Here is an 8,822-nt window from a genome sequence, read left to right as displayed (position 1 = left end):
GAACAGAACCAAAATCGAAGAGAAAACACAAAATGCTGGGTCAAAAGGACCCAGGATCATGACACTTTATTTCCCTCAAGCTATCGTCCAATATCCCTTATAAATGTAGACCTCAAAATAATCTGCAAAGCTCTCTCAAAAAGATTAGAGAAGATAACCCCCCTTTTAATTCATCCTGACCAAACTGGTTTCATAAAAGGCAGGCACTCATCAACAAATACACGTAGATTACTTAATTTAATAGACTACTCATGCAGTAAAAACACTAAAACCACAATATTATCTGTAGATGCAGAAAAAGCATTTGACAGAGTTAACTGGAAATTTTTAATTGCAACTTTACACAAATTTGGTTTTGGAAACTCTTTCATAAACTGGATAAGAATATTTTATAATTCCCCAACAGCTTGTGTCAGAAAAAATGACCAGACATCCTCCAGCTTCTGTCTCCTGAGGGGCACCAGACAGGGATGCCCACTCTCCCCTTCACTGTTTGCAATTTTTATCAAACCACTAGCAGCAGCATTTAGACAGGCTACAACAATTAAGGGCATAAAATGTAAGAACGTAGAACATAAAATCAGTCTCTATGCGGATGATGTATTGCTTTTTCTCCAAAACTCACAAACCAACCTTTCTGAGGTAATTACACTAATAAACAGGTTTTCAAGAGTTTCAGATTATTCAATTCATTGGTCAAAATCTAGAGTTCTTCCCATTAACTGCTCCTTCCATAATTCTTCTTCTGCCCCACTACAATCTGGAAATATTAAATATTTAGGTATTCATTTCTCTCCTAAGCTTTCAGACTTAACTAAATTAAACCACATCCCACTTCTAAAGAAAGTACAAGGCGATCTGACTAGATGGAAATCTCTACCCATATCACTCATGGGAAGGGTCGCCACTATAAAAATGATGATCTTGCCAAAAATAAATTATTTATTTTCAATGATCCCAAACAAACCATCACAAGATTGGTTCAGATCTCTTGATTTGTATATTTCTAAATTCCTTTGGAAAGATAAACCCCCCGCGTATCAGCTTAAAACCACTACAAAGAACCAAGGATAAAGGAGGACTAGATCTGCCTAACGTTCAACAATACTTCTTAGCCAACAGGCTTCAGTTCATCTCAGGATGGTTAAAACATACCTTCTTAGATGAGCCCTGACTAGATGTTGAACAGGCACTATGCAATAATCTAGAGATTTCAGACCTACCATTTATCAGCTCAAACATCAAAAGACATGAATGCTTTAAAAGCATCAACATCAGCTCTTCTCTGACAGCATGGTGGGAGTTTCTAAAAAATAACGGAGTCTTCATTAATCCCATGCCAACGTACACCTATCTGGAATAACCCTGACATATTACAAAACAATAATATGATTAATTTTCCAGATTGGAGTTATAAAGGAATTAAATATTAGAAGGAAAAGACTTTATTCCGTTTGACAGACTAGTTATACAATTTTGGATCAACAAGAAAAGATTTTTAGAATATCAACAAATTAAATCCATAGTAAAAAAGAAATTTAACCTCGGTCAAGTTGAATTACAAACACCACCAAGTGCGGTACATTTTCTTACTCTTAAATCCCCCAAATTATTGTCTAAAATATACAGAACACTTTCTAAAATAGATGAATCAATATCCCTTCCTATTGCAAAGTGGGAAGCAGATTTATCAGTCAGCCTAGACCAAAACTTCTGGTCTCAGGTATGCTTAAAAACCTTTAAATTGATTAGAAATCCCAGTCTGCAATTAAAAACAGGTCATTTTTAAATTATATATATAACCCCTTTGTAAACCCTGTTCACTGAAGTCTATTTACCAACATAGATAAAGATATCACACATAAAAATACACACAGAAACATTGGAAATCAGTTTTTGGCAGGCAAACACTTTTTGGCACAACACCCCGGCAATAATTCATTCGCTGAAATTATTCATGAAATTAGCTAAGTAATTCCTAAATGCGTGTCAATTAAAGAAAATTGTTTGATTGTCTCTGATGAGCCTAAGGTACAAAACATGCCGGCGATGATGATAAAGTCTTTCTAGCTCCTTTTGCTTCTAGCTGCATACCCAGCCTTCGAGGATCCTACCTACATGACGTAGGTAGGATCCTTCGGAGCATCCTTCCCCTGAATTTGGACACAAAAACAGACATGAGACAAGGGACCGTCAAAGTAAAATGAACACAAGCACAGAGAACACCTAAACACTGGAAGAAAAATAACACAAAACTCTAAAAAATTAATAAACATAAACACGGAGTTACCAGACAGTAACAACTGCAAAAATTACCCTTTCATTTTGCTGACCATCAGATTTTGTTGTAATGCAAAATTGTGCAATTATTTAAAAAGTTAGAACTCTAAATGATATAAGTGCCAGTGTCCTCTACAGCGGTCTCACAGCCCAGCATAAAAGCTTCCTGTTGTGAGTCAGAACATTGTCAGGAATAGGGAAGGACGTAAAATTCTCAGTAAACAGTATCAAACTTTCTCAATTTATATCTGCTACTTCCTTATTGGGTTTAGAATTTGTAGTTTCAGATTTCAAACAACAGTGCAGATAACCACAAGCTGTGATTTGTACTCAACAATCTCTGTATCAGTGATGCTTGTAAGTTTAATGAAGTTAGCAAATACTTGCTCAATAAAACGGTTTTGAACATTTAACAGTCTGATAAAGAGAAGACTTTGAGCTAGTTGTATGTTCTATGTAGACCCATTGCATGTTTCCTCGAATCTCTGCATCAGAGGTGGCGAGGCTGAAGCTAACATGTCCCATTGAGCTCCAATAGCGGTAATTTTTACTCCCAAGTTTCAAAACAACATCTCTGGTTTTCTGTTGTAATAAACACTATTGTGTATACATGTCAAGACTATTAAGATTGCTGATAATGCACTCAAAAAAGATAAAAACAGTTCTAATGAGTACTAAAATAAAACATGTTACAAATAGATCCTTGACATATGAAACTCTTCATCTACAAATAGTGTTTGATGTGTAAGTAAGTGAAAGCTGTCTGGATTTAGACTTTCAATTAGATCTTTGTCTTCTGTGACTTGTGTCATTATAAGTTTAAATTGGTGAACTACTGCTTGTAAAAACACTTCCGGATTGTTTCAAATGTTATGGAGTGCAAGATAATGGCTATTTTACCTCCCCCCCCCCCCCCCCCCCTCTGTAGCAACTCTACCCTCTTCTGATCACAAGTGATGTACTTGTGCCCTCAGACATGTCAGAGTTACCATCAAATAGAATGACTTGGCCCAGTGATTAATACTTACCGTATTCAAAAAGGGGAAGTTCCTATTTTTAAATGATACTGTGGAAAAAAAACTTTCAAGACACTACTGTCAAACTAATAATCTGTACTATCCAAATAGCATAATGGAAGTCACATTATTTGGAATCCAAGCTCCACAAATATCCTCTCCAAAGAACTTAATTGTTTAGGAACATACATCAAAACTTTATTTAATGGCAAAATATTGTAAAGGTCAGTTTTTACCAAAAAAGAACCTTTGCTAAATTAAAGCAAATTATATCATTAAAGGTCTTAAAAACTGTTAACCATTAATTTATCATCTCTCAGATGGACTATTGCGAGACTAGGCATTCGGAAAATAGGAAGACAGGAAAAACTCAATAACTAAAAGATCAAAATGAAATCATAACCTAGTAATAAAAAGTAATATCCAATCTGAAACTACAATGTCAAGCATGTTTCATGTTTTTTTCCTATTTTCAACCCATATTGCTTTGAATTTCCTGTCCTTACGCTTCACTTTTTCCTTTTATAACTTCCCCATTTTGTTTGCACATTCTCCAGATTTCCATTTCACCAATGCATGCAGTTATGTAGAGGCCAATGTAGGAACCAAAGATAAAGGACAAAGATGATAAGCAGTGTTGGGTAAGTTACTTTAAATTAGTAACTTAGTTACATTACTAGTTACTTCTATCAATCGTTTGATGTAAGACTCAGATAATTATTTTTTTTTAAAAGCTAGACATTTTAAATGAGAATAAGAAAGAAAAGTATTTCCTTGTGCCCCCCTTTCCCTGTTAATGCCCTACATGGACCCCTGGCAACACTTTGCTAGACCCACCCCTGCACAGTTACCAGCTGTCAGCTACATAGAAAAGGATCCTGGTGTTATTTGTCTCTCAGAAACAGTTCATAACTTCCCTTCAACTCATTCATGTCACCTAAAAGGTAAACCTGTTTCTCCATCACCTGTTCAGCTCTGATGATTCAGTAAGGACATCTCCTGGTTTCATCTTCATGTTTCCGTCTCACCAGATAACCAAACCATATCATGACCAGCAGCTTTACAGCTGTGGCTCCAGCAAACATCAGCTGATAGAAATTAATATTAAATAAATTCTAACAACAGCTGATCAAGCTTAAATGTGCTGCTGTTGTTTAGCGCGGTTTCCTCTTTCTGGCGCAAAGTGGGCGATAAACAGACAAGAGAGAAAAGCCGATACGCTGATCACTGATCAGTTTTATGATTGAAGTAGAAACAGGAGAGGAGAGAATGAGAGAATAAGAGGCAGCTGTGCAGCGTAAACACAGAATAAATCCAGCTTTGTGTCTTTTTCATTGTAGCTGAAGTCCGGGACAAACTGTTCCTTTTCACCTCAATACGAAACACGTAATATTTTCTCTGAATACGAGACGATTCTGTTTTTTACGGGACGGTTGGCAACTCTAATAATTAACCTTATGAACAAAATAAAGTTCAACATCAGTAACATTATAGCACCCACCCAGCTGTATAGAAACTCTGTCATGCTAGCTAGCATGCAGTACGAAAAAGTCAGCACAATGAAAATAAACTCCAACTAAACTTGGTTTATATCTGACCCAGATGGACTGCAGGTCATAACTTCTTACCTGAAGTTCAGTTCACCTGATACTCTCGGACCAGCGCCCGCTTCGGGTCTCTCCTCTTGCCTCCCCTTTCTTTCATCCACCTGCTGGCCTCCACCACTTGCTAATGTTATTGAATCTGTGGAAGCTCCGCGATAGCCACCGCAAGGAGTAACGAATAACGAGCCTATCTAAATCCCAGTAACGAGTAACGCGTTCCTGATTTTGGCATAATAACTAGTTACCGTGCTCGTTACCACAATAATAACGTAGTTACTGTAACGCGTTACTTAATAAGGCGTTAGTCCCAACACTGGTCCCTGACCACCGAGAATCCACACGTTAACTTTTATTGAGTGGGAAAAAGTTAGCGTTCATCCTCCAGCTTCACTGTTTATAATATGCTAACATAGCTGTGTCGCTAGTGATCACAAAGAACATCGTTATATACCAGCTAGCCAAACTTCAGTAACCCTACAAACGTCACTGTTGTTTAGTTTTCTGTCTTCATTTACAGTGGGGCAAAAAAGTATTTAGTCAGCCACCAATTGTGCAAGTTCCCCCACCTAAAATGATGACAGAGGTCAGTAATTTGCACCAGAGGTACACTTCAACTGTGAAAGACAGAATGTGAAAAAAAAATCCATGAATCCACATGGTAGGATTTGTAAAGAATTTATTCGTAAATCAGGGTGGAAAATAAGTATTTGGTCAATAACAAAAATACAACTCAATACTTTGTAACATAACCTTTGTTGGCAATAACAGAGGTCAAATGTTTACTATAGGTCTTTACCAGGTTTGCACACACAGTAGCTGGTATTTTGGCCCATTCCTCCATGCAGATCTTCTCGAGAGCAGTGATGTTTTGGGGCTGTCGCCGAGCAACACGGACTTTCAACTCCCGCCACAGATTTTCTATGGGGTTGAGGTCTGGAGACTGGCTAGGCCACTCCAGGACTTTCAAATGCTTCTTACGGAGCCACTCCTTTGTTGCCCCATTGGCCCCATTCATTCTGTCCTTAACACGGATCAGTCGTCCTGTCCCCTTGGCAGAAAAACAGCCCCATAGCATGATGTTTCCACCCCCATGCTTCACAGTAGGTATGGTGTTTTTGGGATGCAACTCAGTATTCTTCTTCCTCCAAACGCGACGAGTTGAGTTTATACCAAAAAGTTCTACTTTGGTTTCATCTGACCACATGACATTCTCCCAATCCTCTGCTGTATCATCCATGTGCTCTCTGGCAAACTTCAGACGGGCCTGGACATGCACTGGCTTCAGCAGCGGAACACGTCTGGCACTGCGGGATTTGATTCCCTGCCGTTGTAGTGTGTTACTGATGGTGACCTTTGTTACTTTGGTCCCAGCTCTCTGCAGGTCATTCACCAGGTCCCCCCGTGTGGTTCTGGGATCTTTGCTCACCGTTCTCATGATCATTTTGACCCCACGGGATGAGATCTTGCGTGGAGCCCTAGATCGAGGGAGATTATCAGTGGTCTTGTATCTTCCATTTTCTGATGATTGCTCCCACAGTTGATTTTTTCACACCAAGCTGCTTGCCTATTGTAGATTCACTCTTCCCAGTCTGGTGCAGGTCTACAATACTTTTCCTGGTGTCCTTCGAAAGCTCTTTGGTCTTGGCCATGGCGGAGTTTGGAGTCTGACTGTTTGAGGCTGTGGACAGGTGTCTTTTATACAGATGATGAGTTCAAACAGGTGCCATTCATACAGGTAATGAGTGGGGGACAGAAAAGCTTCTTACAGAAGACGTTACAGGTCTGTGAGAGCCAGAGATTTTCCTTGTTTGAGGTGACCAAATACTTATTTTCCACCCTGATTTACGAATAAATTCTTTACAAATCCTACCATGTGAATTCATGGATTTTTTTTCACATTCTGTCTCTCACAGTTGAAGTGTACCTCTGGTGCAAATTACTGACCTCTGTCATCATTTTAAGTGGGGGAACTTGCACAATCGGTGGCTGACTAAATACTTTTTTGCCCCACTGAATGTCGGAAGTGATAGCTGTACATTTTAAAAGTTTCTGAAATCCCTCAGTCAGGACATGCTATATTGTATTTAGATGGAAGCTACCGTGCTAACTCCCTGCTAACTTCTAACTCCATTAAATGTCAAAATGTCATGAAAATTCCATTTTCATGGATGCCTGGATGTTAAACTTAATTGTTACACCTGGTAGAACAGCCACACTGATCATTTTATAACAGATGAAAGGATTTAGACCAAGCCTATTCAAATGGCGGCCCGCGGGCCAAATGCGGCCCAGAAGCAACCTGCGAGTGGCCCTGCCTGTGGTCCTGGCAGAAACACAGAGAAAACGCAAAAAATTAATTCATTAATTAATTTTAAAAAATTAAAAATTCCTACAGCGTAGTGTAGACCGTGAATGCAACACTCCTAGTAGCCTAGCAATATTTAACCCACAATGCACCGTGATGTAAACATATTAAACAATCATCGTAATATATGATGCGACAACAGCATGTCTTTCTCACTCCAGAAGCGCAAAATTGACAATGAAAACTGTCGGTTTAACCCTGCCTGGACTGACAAATACTTATTCATTTTACCGAGTTTAATAATCTTACAACCGGAGTTGTACTGCCATGGTGAGGGTCCTGTACAGCCCAAGATAGAGCTGCAGCATCTTCCCTTCATGTTTGCTTCTTGGCGAAGAAGAAAAGGCCTTTCACAGATTCTGAAACAATGAAAGACTGCATGCTGGCCGTGGTGGATGCGGTGAAAAGTGAGTGTGACATCTGCTATTAAAAACGTACCCCTGTAGGACAGTTCAAATATTCGTAGAATTGAAGTTCTGGCGTCAGACGAGTTTGAAATGCTGTTAGATGACCTGAAGAAAACTGATGTAATGTCTATAGCAGGAGATCACAGACAGAACTGATAATGCACAGTTGTGCGTATATGTCCGTTTTTTGGATGGGAAATTGCTCGGTTTACTACCGTTAGAGGGACACACAGCTGGCGAAATTATGTTTGAGAAGATTTAAGCTCTTTTTGAGGAAAATGGTCTGGATATGAAGCGTGTCTGTATACTTGTGACCGATGGGGCTCCATCCATGGCAGGAAAAGTGAGTGGTCAGCGAAATATTTATTTTAATTTGAAAGGAAATTATCAAAATGTTTTTTGTTATTATTATTATTATTATTTCAAATGTGCAAAAAATAGTTTAGTTATAGCTCCCTTTTTTTTAAATGGACCTTTTGGTGTGCATTTGTGAGAGGTCACCACCAGATTTACAGGGGAAAAGGAATAAAAAAAATACTTGTTTTTCAGTACAGTTGTGTGGGTTTGAAATTGATCATGATCTGCTGCTTACTGGCTGCAAAAAAAATATCTGGCCCAGATAAAGTCCTCGGTTTGAAAATCTGGCCCAACTAACTTCGTAGTTGAATAGGCATGATTTAGACAGTTTTTAACTCTCAGTTTTCCACAGTGATTGCTTGACTTATGGACCTGCAGCGGAGTTTGGGCCCAGACACGCAGTGTTGCCAACTCCTCAGTAAGGAAAATCGCTATTGGTTGTCCTAAAAGTCGCTAGAAGTCGCTAAATGACGTCATCGCCTAATTTGCATAATTGGTCATGCTAATCTAATTGTAACCTATGTTGTTGGAGAGCGAAATAACATCGTGGAAGAGACATAAAGTGGTAAAAAATGTCCTAAATGCATTTAGAGTTTATTTAGAACTACAAATTAAATTTCTTTTAGCAATTGCTGTTTTTTTAATGTCACAATTCCAACCCTGCTCCTTTACCCGGGCTTGGACCGGCAAAAGTGACCCGAAATAGGCACTCTGGTGGAGTTACTTTGTGTGTGTGTGTTTATAAGTAGTTTTAAACCTTGTGGTCCACAAAACAGCATAAGAGTAAAAGAGT

Source organism: Maylandia zebra, linkage group LG18 (genome assembly GCF_041146795.1).
Source record: "Maylandia zebra isolate NMK-2024a linkage group LG18, Mzebra_GT3a, whole genome shotgun sequence".
Classification (NCBI taxonomy): Eukaryota; Metazoa; Chordata; class Actinopteri; order Cichliformes; family Cichlidae; genus Maylandia; species Maylandia zebra.
Note: the sequence above shows the minus strand (reverse complement) of the source record.